The sequence below is a fragment of the Zalophus californianus genome, chromosome 11, assembly GCF_009762305.2.
Source record: "Zalophus californianus isolate mZalCal1 chromosome 11, mZalCal1.pri.v2, whole genome shotgun sequence".
Taxonomy (NCBI): Eukaryota; Metazoa; Chordata; class Mammalia; order Carnivora; family Otariidae; genus Zalophus; species Zalophus californianus.
In genome coordinates this window covers 38,859,847-38,873,585 of record NC_045605.1, presented here as the reverse complement: position 1 = coordinate 38,873,585, position 13,739 = coordinate 38,859,847, and the positions used below count along the sequence as shown (strand labels likewise).

The 13,739-nt window shown below is 42.1% G+C and overlaps 1 protein-coding gene across 11 annotated transcripts in view; it reads left to right on the top strand.

The window, feature by feature from the left end:
• The first annotated feature begins 9,873 nt into the window (after nt 1-9,873).
• CEP295 (centrosomal protein 295) overlaps nt 9,874-13,739 on the top strand; it is a 52,851-nt gene continuing 48,985 nt past the window's right edge. For all 11 annotated transcript variants that reach the window (XR_003517471.2, XR_003517472.2, XM_027579814.2 and 8 more), the window contains exon 1: nt 9,874-9,999. The gene's annotated coding sequence lies outside the window, so the exon portion shown is untranslated. The remainder of the gene's footprint in view (nt 10,000-13,739) is intronic.

Sequence of the window (13,739 nt, the reverse complement as noted above, 5' to 3'; positions counted from 1 at the left end):
AGCTTTGCTTTTCTTTTTCAGTATTCCTCTGGCTATTCAGGGTCTCTTCTGGTTCCATACAAATTTTAGGATTATTTGTTCCATTTCTTTGAAAAAAGTGGATGGTATTTTGATGGGGATTGCATTGAATGTGTAGATTGCCCTAGGTAGCATTGACATCTTCACAATGTTTGTTCTTCCAATCCATGAGCATGGAATGTTTTTCCATTTCTTTGTGTCTTCTTCAATTTCTTTCATGAGTATTTTATAGTTTTCTGAATACAGATCCTTTGCCTCTTTGCTTAGATTTATTCCTAGGTATCTTATGGTTTTGGGTACAATTGTAAACGGGATCGACTCCTTGATTTGTCTCTCTTCTGTCTTGTTGTTGGTGTACAGGAATGCCACTGATTTCTGTGCATTGATTTTATATCCTGCTACTTTACTGAATTCCTGTATGAGTTCTAGCAGTTTTGGGGTGGAGAGTTTTGGGTTTCCACATACAGTATCATATCATCTGCAAACAGTGAGAGTTTGACTTCTTCTTTGCCGATTTGGATGCCTTTGATTTCTTTTTGTTGTCTGATTGCTGTGCCTAGGACTTCTAATACTATGTTGAATAGCAGTGGTGAGAGTGGACATCCCTGCCGCGTTCCTGACCTTAGGGGAAAAGCTCTCAGCTTTTCCCCATTGAGAATGATATTCGCTGTAGGTTTTTCATAGATGGCTTCTATGATATTGAGGTATGTACCCTCTATCCCTATACTCTGAAGAGTTTTGATCAAGAAAGGATGCTGTACTTTGTCAGATGCTTTTTCTGCATCTATTGAGAGGATCATATGACTCTTGTTCTTTCTTTTGTTAATGTATTGTATCACATTGATTGATTTGCGGATGTTGAACCAACCTTGCAGCCCAGGGATAAATCCCACTTGATCATGCTGAATAATCCTTTTAATGTACTGTTGGATCCTATTGGCTAGTATTTTGGTGAGAATTTTTGCATCCATGTTCATCAAGGATATTGGTCTGTAATTCTCCTTTTGGATGGGGTCTTTGTCTGGTTTTGGGAGCAAGGTAATGGTGGCCTCATAAAATGAGTTTGGAAGTTTTCCTTCCATTTCTATTTTTTGGAACAGTTTCAGGAGAATAGGTATTAATTCTTCTTTAAATGTTTGATAGAATTCCCCTGGGAAGCCATCTGGCCCTGGGCTTTTGTTTGTTGGGAGATTTTTGATGACTGCTTCAATTTCCTTAGTGGTTATAGGTCTGTTCAGGTTTTCTATTTCTTCCTGGTTCAGTTTTGGTAGTTGATACATCTCTAGGAATGCACCCATTTCTTCCAGGTTATCTAATTTGCTGGCATAGAGTTGCTCATAATATGTTCTTATAATTGTTTGTATTTCTTTGGTGTTGGTTGTGATCTCTCCTCTTTCATTCGTGATTTTGTTGATTTGGGTCATTTCTCTTTTTTTTTGATAAGTCTGGCCAGGGGTTTATCAATCTTGTTAATTCTTTCAAAGAACCAGCTCCTAGTTTCGTTGATCTGTTCTACTGTTCTTTTGGTTTCTATTTCATTGATTTCTGCTCTGATCTTTATTATTTCTCTTCTCCTGCTGGGTTTAGGCTTTATTTGCTGTTCTTTCTCCAGCTCCTTTAGGTGTAGGGTTAGGTTTTGTATTTGAGACCTTTCTTGTTTCTTGAGAAAGGCTTGTATTGCTATATACTTTCCTGTCAGGACTGCCTTTGCTGTATCCCAAAGAGTTTGAACAGTTGTGTTTTCATTTTCATTGGTTTCCATGAATTTTTTAATTCTTCTTTAATTTCCTGGTTGACCCATTCATTCTTTAGTAGGATGCTCTTTAGCCTCCATGGATTTGAGTTCTTTCCGACTTTCCTCTTGTGATTGAGTTCTAGTTTCAAAGCACTGTGGTCTGAAAATATGCAGGGAATGATCCCAATCTTTTGGTATCGGTTGAGACCTGATTTGTGACCTACGATGTGATCAATTCTGGAGAATGTTCCATGGGCACTAGAGAAGAATGTTTATTCCGTTGCTTTGGGTTGGAATGTTCTGAATATGTCTGTGAAGTCCATTTGGTCCAGTGTTTCATTTAAAGTCTTTATTTCCTTGTTGATCTTTTGCTTAGATGATCTGTCCATTTCAGTCAGGGGGGTGTTAAAGTCCCCCACTATTATTGTATTGTTGTCAATGTGTTTCTTTGCTTTTGTTATTAATTGCCTTATAAAAGTGGCTGCTCCCATGTTAGGGGCAGAGATATTTACAATTGTTAGATCTTCTTGTTGGATAGACCCTTTAAGTAAGATATAGTGTCCTTCTTCATCTCTTATTACAGTCTTTGTTTTAAAATCTAATTTGTCTGATGTAAGAATTGCCACCCCAGCTTTCTTTTGGTGTTCATTAGCATGGTAAATGGTTTTCCACCCCCTCACTTTCAATCTGGGGGTGTCTTTGGGTCTAAAATGAGTCTTTTGCAGACAACATATTGATGGTTCTTGTTTTTTAATCCAATCTGATAGCCTGTGTCTTTTGATTGGGACATTTAGCCCATTTACATTCAGGGTAACTACTGAAAGATAGGAATTTAGTGCCATTGTATTGCCTGTAAGGTGACTGTTACTGTATATTGTCTGTGTTCCTTTCTGATCTATGCTGCTTTTAGGCTCTCTTTTTGCTTAGAGGACCCCTTTCAATATTTCTTTTAGGGCTGGTTTCATGTTTGCAAATTCCTTTAGTTTTTGTTTGTCCTGGAAGCTTTTTACCTCTCCTTCTATTTTCAATGACAGCCTTGCTGGATATAGTATTCTTGGCTGCATATTTTTCTCATTTAGTGCTCTAAAGATATCATGCCAGTCCTTTCTGGCCTGCCAGGTCTCTGTGGATAGGTCTGTTGCCAATCTAATGTTTCTACCATTGTAGGTTACAGATCTCTTGTCCCGAGCTGCTTTCAGGATTTCCTCTTTGTCTCTGAGACTCGTAAGTTTTACTATTAGATGTCGGGGTGTTGACCTATTTTTATTGATTTTGAGAGGGATTCTCTGTGCCTCCTGGATTTTGATGCCTGTTTCCTTCCCCACATTAGGGAAGTTCTCTGCTATAATTTGCTCTGATATACCTTCTGCCCCTCTCTCTCTTTCTTCTTCTTCTGGGATCCCAATTATTCTAATGTTGTTTTGTCTTATCATATCGCTTATCTCTCAAATTCTGCCCTCGTGATCCTGTAGTTGTTTATCTCTCTTTTTCTCAGCCTCTTTATTTTCCATCATTTGGTCTTCTATATCGCTGATTCTCTCTTCTGCCTCATTTATCCTAGCAGTTAGTGCCCCCAGTTTTGATTGCACCTCATTAATAGCCTTTTTGATTTCGATTTGGTTAGATTTTAGTTCTTTTATTTCTCCAGAAAGGGTTTCTCTAAAAAGTATATCTTTAAAGTCATGATTGTATCTTTAAAGTCATGATTCTGAACTCTAGGTCCGATATCGTACTAATGTCAGTATTGAGTAGGTCCCTGGCAGACAGTACTGCCTCTTGTTCTTTTTGCTGAGGTGATTTTTTTCGCCTTGTCATTTTGTCCAGAGGAGAACAGATAAATGAGAGAACAAAATGCTAACAGGTTAACAACGTCCCCAGCAAAGATACTCTATACAAATCAGAAAAGACCTGAAACCAGGGGAAAAGAAAGGGAAAGAAAGAAAAAAGAAAGAGAAAAAAAAGGAAAAGGAAAGGAAAAAGATAAAAGGAAACAAAAACAGAACAAAACAAAACAAAAAAACCAGAATATGATCAAATATGATCAGGCTAGTGCATAGATCAGTGCCACACACTAGATTTTGGGTGTATTTTGGTCTGTTAGAAGAAAGTGCCTCCTAAAATTTTAAAGGAAGAAAGACTTATATATGTACAAAATAAGGGTTGATACAATGAAGGGATGGAAGATGACTGTAAAGATGAAACTTATAAAAGTTTTATAAACGGAATTGATAAGAAGTTGTTTGAAAGAAGAAAGAAGAAGGTTTAAAAAAAAGAAAAAAGAAAAGAAAAAAAATGGGAGAGACTGTGATCAGGCAGGAGACTAGAACAAAGCCATACACTAGCGATTTAGGGTATATTTTGATCTGTTAGAAGAAACTGTGTATCAAAATTTTAAAGAGAGAACAACTTATATATATATATGCCAAAAATAAGGGTAACTACTATGAAGGGATAAAATATGACTCTAAAAATGAAAAATAACAAATTTTTTTTAAAAAGGGATTGATAAGATGTTGGTTGAAAAAGGGAAAAAGAAAAATTCAAAAAAACCCACAAAAAACAGTTAAAAAAATTAACTTTGAAAAACTAATGAATCATGGTAAAAAAGCCATGAATTCTATGTGCAGTATTCCCCTAGCGCTGGAGTTGTCCCGTTCTCCTTGATCGGTAAACTTGGTCTTGGCTTGCTGGCTGTTCATGCTGATCATCTGGGGGAGGGGCCTGTTCACGTGGTTCCTGTACATCTTTGCTGGAGGCGGAATTGCCCCACCCTTGTCCATCCGTGCTAAGCAAGCTCCTCGGGTTTGCTTTCAGGAGCTTTTGTTCCCTGAAGCTCTCGGTACAGCTTTGGAGGACCAGGGTGAAAATGGTGGCCTCCCACTCTCTGCCCGGAGGAGCTGAGAACTCAGGGCCCCGCTCCTCAGTGTGCCCCCAGAGAAAAGCAGTCAATCACTCCCGTCTCCCCAGTCTCCAGCCACACTCCGCGCTCACCCGGCCTGTGACCGAGCGTTTCTATCTCTGGCATCTGACCCTGTGTGGAGTCTCCAAACCCAGCAGATCCCTGCGGTGCACTCCCGCGCCGCTCCTCCTGGGGGAGGAAGGGGAGTCTCCCCAGCTCTGCCGATTGTTGGGTCCCTGCTGGAGGAGCAGTGGCCCGACTGGGCTGCGGATCACAGTTTATGGTCACCCGAGCTGCAAGCCCGCGCCTCGGCTCCGTCTCTGCAGCCGGCTTCCCTGCTCCGATACCTGGGAGCTCTGCTGCACTCAGGCACCCCTGGTCTTTCTGTGACCCCGAGGGTCCTGAGTCCACACTGTCCCACAAGGGTTCCACCCCCCACTTAGCCACTGGAGCGACGTCCCTCAGTGGAGCCGACTTCTAAAAGGTCTGATTTTGTGCTCCGCGGCTCTATCACTTGCCAGAAGCGGCCGACGGAGGCCCCCTCCCCCGCTGTCTCTCCTCCTGAATATCGCGTCGGATTCACTTCTCCGCACGTCCTACCTTCCAGTAAGTGGTCGCTTCTCTGTCCAGAGTTGTTGCTACTCTCTTTTGTGATCTCCTGTTGAGTTCGTAGGTGTTCAGAATGGTTTGATCCCTATTCAGCTGAATTCCTGAGACCAGACCAAATCCAGGTCTCCTACTCCTCCGCCATCTTGCTCCGCCCCCTATTTATAGCTTTTAAAAGCCTTTCCCAGCCCATCTTTCCTCTTCGCTGGGCACTATTAATCTCACTGCTGGTAGCAGCTCTAAATTATCCCATTGAGATACTATCACTTGTTAAATTCTGGTGGTGTTTATGCCAGAGAGAGGGAGGGCAGTTGGCAGACGGGCAGATGGTTAATTATTTCTGTTCTTGCAGAGAATCCTGTGGTGTCTAAATGGGGTGTCTCTCTATCAGAAGGGGCCCCCAAATGTGGAGTGACAATCAGGTGGAAGTCGGTGGCATGGGAGATGAAAGAATTCACCGGAGGCAGAACAAAGGAGATAGAAGTTTACTGAATACACTGCAAGTGAACAGGGGGCAGGGCAGCAGAGAATATACTATCTGCAAAGAGGCAGTGGCTGGGGGCTCTATTTAAAGGGGGAGGATGAGGAGTTATGGCAACATATGGAATTCTCCCTTGTTTTGGTAATAACGGTGCCTGGTTGTAAGTAGCCCATTGGTCAGTCAGGGCCTCTGGATATTTTGAGGTGGGTCGCCTGATGGGCCTCTCTGTATTCAGCCAAGGGGTCCCTGTGGACCCTCTCTACCTTCCATCACTCAAGCCTGTTTGCCTAAAAGCGGCCTCTATGATTCCCTTTCTTCTGGATTCTACTGCAAGAATTACTGAGGGAGTCCCCTCCTCCCCCCACCCACCACCACTGTAATGCTAGCCGCTCATACTGGATGTGGACAAAGACTCATGTGAACTCAGAACAGTGAAACTCTCAGCACCTAAGAAATGCCGGAAACAGCTCCAATCTTAAAACGCTCCAGTTGCATTTTAAGGAGGGGCAGCATTACCCAGCAACCAGTCACACTGAAGTCATCACTGTGTTGGGCAACTCTTCCTCTGGATCCCTGCACACCAACATTCATTCCTAGTGGTAGAACAATACTCAAGAAGGTAAGTATACATACCTTTACCTAGGCCTACAAGATGTGAAAGGACCTTATTAAAAATGAAACCGAAAACACCAATGAGTACCTGTTAAAAAGTTTTTTTTTTTTTTTTTTGCTTTTGCTCCTGTTTTTGTTTTTGTCTTCTGTGGTCTGAAATAAATGTATTAAAATAAAAGCCAAAAAACTTAGCATTTATCACATGCTTTGTGCCAGGCATGTCTTAAGAGCTTTAAACCTTACAACTGCCTTTTGAGTACTATTACTACCCCCCTTTTAAAGATGAGGAAATTGACTTTGGGGGAGGTTCAAGGACTAGCTCAAGGTCAGAGTTGTTAAAGCAGGAATTTAAATCCAGGCAGTTGGACTTGAGGTCCAAGATCTTAACTACTCTATGATATTATTTCCCAAGAAGCCCAGATGTTGTTTGCCTATGAGAATTTAAATGTAAATCTACAGCCTCTTTCCATTTGCAAAAAGAAAAAGAAACTCCCATTCAAAGCAGTTTAAATACAAGGGGGGATTTAATGGTTTCTGTCAGTAAGCTGGAGAATGGGCTGGATCCAGGAACTTGAACACAGGATCCTCTGTGTTTGAGGTGAATGTCAGTCTCATTTTTTCAGACTATCTTGTGGGGGGCCACCTGTTGGGAACCTCGCTGGGGAAGCTTCAGTTTCATATTCTAAGATTAGCCCAGAGAGGAAAAAATTCATCCCTGCTGGCCCCAGTAAGAAAAATTCCTGTGAAAGATTCTCATTGGCCTAATTTAGGTCATGTACTCATCATTGGGTCAATCCCAGTAGCAAGGGAGAGAGAGGACTGTAATTTGCCTAGTCTGGGTCCTACCCCTGTGGCCTGGAGGGCTGGGACTATACCAGGAGAGAAAGTTGCCAGAGAAGAAATATAAAATAGCTGCTATATTATGTAACATACCTCTTGGAACTTACAAAATGTTCTCATGATTCAACCACTGTGAAGAGGGCACATCAAATATTATTAAAATAATGGTGATGAATTAAAGATGGCCACAAATTCTTTGTCACTCTCTCCATTGAGAGATGGGGTTCATTTCCTCTCACCTGAATCTGGGCTTGCCCTATATTTAACAAAATGTGGCTGAACTTACTGTAACTGCTTACCATTTTTGTCTTTGAAAGGCCCTGCACCTTCCACTTTCTTTCTCTGGAAATGCTCACACTGAGGATACTCCCTCTTAAACTCAGCTAGTAAGAAGTCAACCCACAAGGAAAGGCCACATGGAGGCATTTCATTCAACAGTTCCAGCTGAGCTTTCAACTGACAGCCAGAGTCAACTGCCAGCCATAAACAGTGAGCCACTATGGACATTCTAGGGTGGTTTGGTTGGCAACAATAGAGAACCAAAACAGAAACTAGGGCTCATTGCCTTAGAGTCCTACAGCTAGAAATCTCAGAGTTGTGATGCTAGACCAAATGCTTTGACTCTAAGCCCACTGGGCTTTCTTTGATTCCTTACTCTCTTCTCTTAAAAACAGAACAAGCCTTAATTCAAAATGTCCAATTGTAGAATTTCTGCCCAGATGCAGGTTGGGGAAGTGGAGCATATCATTCACTCAGCTAACATTTAAGATTTCTGTGGCCAGCAACCAGATAAAATATGCTCTACTGGTTCTTGAGGAACTGAGTCTAATCAATAGAGAGCCCCATAAATAGTTCATTTCAATAAGAACCGATAAGTGCCATGATGGGAAAGGTGCAGGGTGCTTTTGAAAAACATGGTGGGCACTAAACCTAGCCCACAGCATGAAATAATGGGCACATCTTTTGTTGGGTGTAAGAGGTTGTCTCTGAGTCTATGTTGAGGATGTTGAAGACTATGTTTAGAATGAATACAACTGTCCATCAAGATAAATGTGAAATGGGGAAGGGAGACAGGGAAGAAAAATTCTAGTATTTAGGGGAAGGGAGACAGGGAAGAAAAATTCTAGTATTTAGGATAAGGACATGAATTCTAGCTCTGGTTCCACCCTCCACTTACATGTGCTTTTGGCCAAGTCACTGAATTTGCCCTTAACTCAGCTTCCTTGTTTGCAAAGCTGAGGTGGGGCCACACTATCTCTTCATGTACTTGGACAGTTCCTTTCTCCAATTCCCTTTAAGTTTTGATGTTCCTTAGAGTTTGGTCCTTAGCTCATTGTTCTAATCACTCTGCAAATCCTAAGTGATCTTATCTACTATAGCTTTCGTTATCACACATATGGAAATGAAACCCAAGTCTAAATGCTAGCCCAGTTCTTGGGCTGTCTACCACTGTAGTCATCTGCTTACTGCACATCACAAAATGTTCCACACCCAAGTAAAGTTCAATATGTCCAGAGCTGAGCTCATCACCTTGCCCACTTAACTGACTCCCACGTCTGATTTCTCCCTTGGTTGGTAGCAGCACCACCTTTAACATTGTTAGCCTATGAGGTTAACTTCACTCTCAACTTTTCCTTCAACCCCACATGCAATCCTTTGTCAGTATTACTAATTTTGCCTCCTAAATATTTCTACAATTCATCCTTTGTCTAGATATCCTATAAACAGCTTAAATTCAAAATATTCAAAGTTTAACTCATTACTCCCCCGCCCCCAACCTGCTCTTCTTCCTGAGTTCTAGAAGGATGTTATCCCCATCCACTCAGTGCCAAATATAGAACTTAGGCATCATGGTTGATTCTCCTTCTCCTTTGCTTTCCATAACCAGGTAACCACCAATTTCTGATGTTTGGCCTCGTTTTCGATCATCTTTCACTTCCTATAGTAGTATCCTAATTGGTTTCTCTGCTTTCAGTCTTCAGTCTTCAGTCTTCATTCCCTCTGGCCTCTTCTCCACCATGAAGCCAAATCTGATCATGTCAGCAACTTCCCTCTTTCCCACTCCCCATGTTCTAATTCTTTGATTCTTGCCATGTTTTACCTCTAGGCTACAAAATCTAGGAGAGGGGCCATAACCCATTTACCCTTGTCTCCCCTGCACCTACCACACTGTACTTGGCACATAATAGTTGCTCAATAAACATAAACCTGCACTTATCTCCTGATTATAGTTTAAACCGTGACATGTAGATGTATCAGACCTCTGGAGGCACAGTCTGTCACGATATGGTTCATTGTTGTACAAGTTGGAGCCCCTAATGAACGCTATGAGACACTAACTGCAGAATGACAGTACCAAACGAATTGTACAAGTCAACGCGCAAAAGGATACATATCCCGTGGCATCCTCATAATAGGGCCTAAAACTAAAGCCACCCTCAATGCTCTGGGAAAATATCTTCTCCTTTCTGGACCTCTGTCTCCTGCTGTGTTAAGGGAACCCAGTGAGAGACTGAACCTCAAAGCCTCGGTACGTAGGTGAAATAATGGACCGCTACGTAGGGTTTGGCGTGTGCGCTGGCTTTTCCGGCGCGGCCGTCCCAGCGGCCCTCGCGGGAGGCGGGACTAGCCCGATTCCCGCCGCTTGGTCCCGCCATTGGCGGGCGGTTTGAATGACGGAAGCGACGGGCGCTTGGAGATGGCTTCCCCGCAGGCGCACAAACGGCTGTTGGGAAGCTGGTGGGCCGCGGGCCCTGGGGCCGTCTCTGTCTGAGCTGCAGTTCCTGATTCCCGGCCCCGGGTTTTCAGGTGAGTGACGGACGCGCCGGCTTCCCGCGGCCCGGGCGTGCACAACCCCTCGAAGCCCAGGAGCTGGGGGGTGTGCTCCCCGGGAAGGGGATGCAGTGAAGGCGCGGCGTCTGGAACGCAGCACGGCCCGCGCTTCTGAGGCCTCGGCGCGCCCCGGGCCCTGGATGGCGTCGGCCTGGCGGTGGCGACGAGTGCGGGGAAGGGAGGTGCGTCCCGACGCAGACCCGCAGCTTGCTGCGAGAGGTTGCTCTCCCGCCTTAGGCGCGTGTGGCCTTGCGCGCGGTCCCGGGGTGGGGTCGCGCGGGGTCCTTGGGCTTCCCCACCGCGGTCGGCCGGGAGGGCCTCCGGGGCTGCTGCTGCAAGCGCTTCTCGCTGCGGCCTGCCCACCCTGCCCCTAGGTCCCCCCAGGACTTGTCCTGAAACTCGGGAGCCGTTTAAGAGCACTGCCTGGAATTGTTTCTCGCAGAGAGCGTGCTCTTTTTTGCTCTCACCTTTAACTTCTTAGGTAGTTAGTCCTGCCACAAACTGAGCTTTTAAAACAGTGGGGAACGTTTGAGTTCTTAATACTTAAAAGTATTTGGCAGTTTCACATTAAGTCACGTAATTATCAGAACAACCTGTTGGGATAGATGTTAGGATTCCCATTACATAGTTTTAAGAAAACGAGACCACGGTAACTTAAACGACCTGGCCAGTGTCTTCCTGCTGTAAATGGTTGTGATGAGTCTTGAACACAAATCTTCTAAGTCTAGTATTTTGTGATTACAATATACCAAGTGCCATTTAATTCTCAGGACAAGATCTTTAAAAATAAGTTAATATCGTCTGGTATTGGATAGTATTAATTCACAGAATATAAAAATCCATACTGATACGAATAAATGATTTAATAAATAAGAGGGAGCAGGGGAAACTCTTCCTTACAGTGGGATTCCAACTGATAAGTGTAGAAAGAATAATGGATATAGAAAATGCTTTTTGGTAAATGCTATAGTTAATGCTTCAAACAACTGTCAGTGGATACGAAGGAGCAAAGGTGTAATCAGGAACATGCTATTTATATATAGTCTCATCTCTCCAAATACTTATAAAGGAAAAGTGGAGAGACCTGGTAGACACCACCTAACCAGGAATCAAAATTAACATCACCAGTTAAAATAATATAATGCACTGAAAAAGGGTGCATCATCACTTCCACGTTCCTGGGCAAAAATGTGTAATCTCAGTCTAACCACAAGAAAAGAAATCCAAATTGAGGGACATTCTACAAAATAACTGGCCGGTAGTTTTTAAAAGTCAGGATGTTAAAAAGAAAGGCACAAACTGAGGAACAGTCTCAGATTAGAGGAGTCCAAGGATAGGTGACAGTTTCGACAGCCATGAGAATGTAATTCACAGACCTTCAGCTCCTTTATTCTGGATGCTTCCCAGGGCTTCCCAAGGGCTGCTTCTGACCAATGACTGAGCATGGCATGGGAATTAAGGCAGGCCTATTCCTGAGAAACAAGGGACTTTCCCTTAACTCCTCAGAGATCTTACTGAATCTTCTTTAGACTGCATGGCAGTCATCTACCCAACTTTCCCTTCTATTCAGTGTCAGATTTGCGTGGAAGTCTGAAGTGCTCCCAGTTTTTGCCATCTCCCTCCCGTTATCCCTCACACAGGCATTTCTCCTAATAAAATCTTTGTGGGTTTAATCCTATCTTGCCCTCTGCTTCTTGGAGGACCCAGAGTAACACAGCAGTCGAAAGCAGTGGGTTGTCCTTGGATTGGGTCCTGGTTCAGAAAATAGATGTGAGTGAAATACTTGACAAAATTTGAATAAAGTCTGTAAATTAGTTAGAAGTATTGTGTTAGTGTCAGTTTCTTGGTTTCGGTCATTGTGCTCTGATTGATGTTTAGAGAAGCTGGGGAAAGAGTATATGGGAATTCTAAGTCTGAAATTATTTCCAAATAAAAAAGTAAAGTAGAAAAATTATTGTACCACATCTCAGGAGGTAGAAGTACCAAATGTATGTTTCCTTGTAATCCTCAAGCAATTGAGATGATAGATACTCAAAAAACAATCTGAAAAAACAGGACTTTTTCCCTTTTTTATTGAGGTATAACCTTAAGACACAAATCTAAGTGTATTATTTGAGGAATTTTTACATATGTATACATCTGTATAATTATAACACAGATCAAAATACAGATCATCTCTAGCATCCCTGCAGGCTCCTATGTGCCCCCTCCTAGTCATTAACCTACAGAATGGTGACCCCTGTTTTAATCTGTCATCATGGATTAGTCTTGCTTGTTTTTGAACTTCATATAAATGGAATTTTACAGTATGTTCTCTTTTTTGTCTTTTTTTCTCATGATACTTTGTGAGATTTATCAGGAATTACCTTCAGAAAAAAATAAGACTGAATTTAATCTTGCTCATTTTTTCTTTGTTCGGTCCTTCCTTGTTCATCAATCCCCACTAGCAAAAAATACCAGTTTAAACAAAAATTTCCTCATTCCACATGTTTTAGCATATCAGAAAGTTAGGAGCCATATGGAATAAGGAAACCAGATTCTTCCTTTGGACCTGCCAGTAGATCCTGTCACTTAGGTGAAGTCTTTTAACACAAGAGGCCTTTGATTCTTCATTTATAAAATGAGGAAGACAGCACTTTACCTACTGTTACTTTATTTACTGGAAAAGATCTTCAAATGCAAGCAATTATTTATTGGCATCAGAGTCCGATTAGTCCCTCTTAGGTAACTTTAAGTCCTCCTAGCCCAAAACAGTATCCATCCATAGTTTGTGAAATACTGCCTGATAGTTGTTATTTGTTAAATTAATTTGAATATTAAAATAAAACTATAACCTCTGTCCTTCAGTTGTTAGGAATCTAGCTTTCTAGCTAGATAAAATAAAATAGTTTTATTTTAATATTCAACTGATGAAAAACTAGAGCAAGGTAATACCAAGACAGCATTAGATTCGTCTCCAAACTGAGTGTAAAGATAATGTGCATTCTGGGTGGGCAAGTCAGGAATGAGGTGGTGGGTGGGTGAAGCAAAAATTACTAGAGGACAGTTTCATGAAGAAGTGGAGCTTCAGCAAGCTTCAGAAGGATGTAAGTATCATGTTACAATCAAGGGAGGAGAGTGAGAACACCTGAATGTCAGTGGCATTAATTGATCGGAGAACCTAAACACCTGACTCATGCAAACAGACTCATTCTCAGAAATTTTTTAAATGGTCATTGATTTAAAACCATCACACCATTGTAATTATTAAAGAATTGTTGAGGGGTTAATGTGATTCCATATGACACAGTGACACTTGGTCATCAAGTTATATACAACAGACTGGGAGTTGAAACTAGGGACTGGGAGCCTTTTGCAATTACACAGTCCTGCTGGTTACGAACAAGTTATCAGAGTTCTAAAATGTAAAATTGTAATTGCAAAAACATTTATTCTATGCTAAAACATTTTTTTTTAAGTCTTTGTGCTTTTTTACATTTAAGGTAGGTAAACTCTGGAAATCCCAGTCAGAAATAAGTCAGGTCCCAGGTATTCTAGGTAAACAACAGTCTGCTGTCATGGGGGAAAAACTTTTTCAAGTAATTCTGATTCACCTTCCTTTTAACCCCTTCTCCCCATTTGAGAATCATTGACTTAAGTTCTGAATTTAGTAATTGCAATTTGTAAATATATAAGCTGGGCTCAGTTTACCCAAATTATTTTGTCTATATATAGTC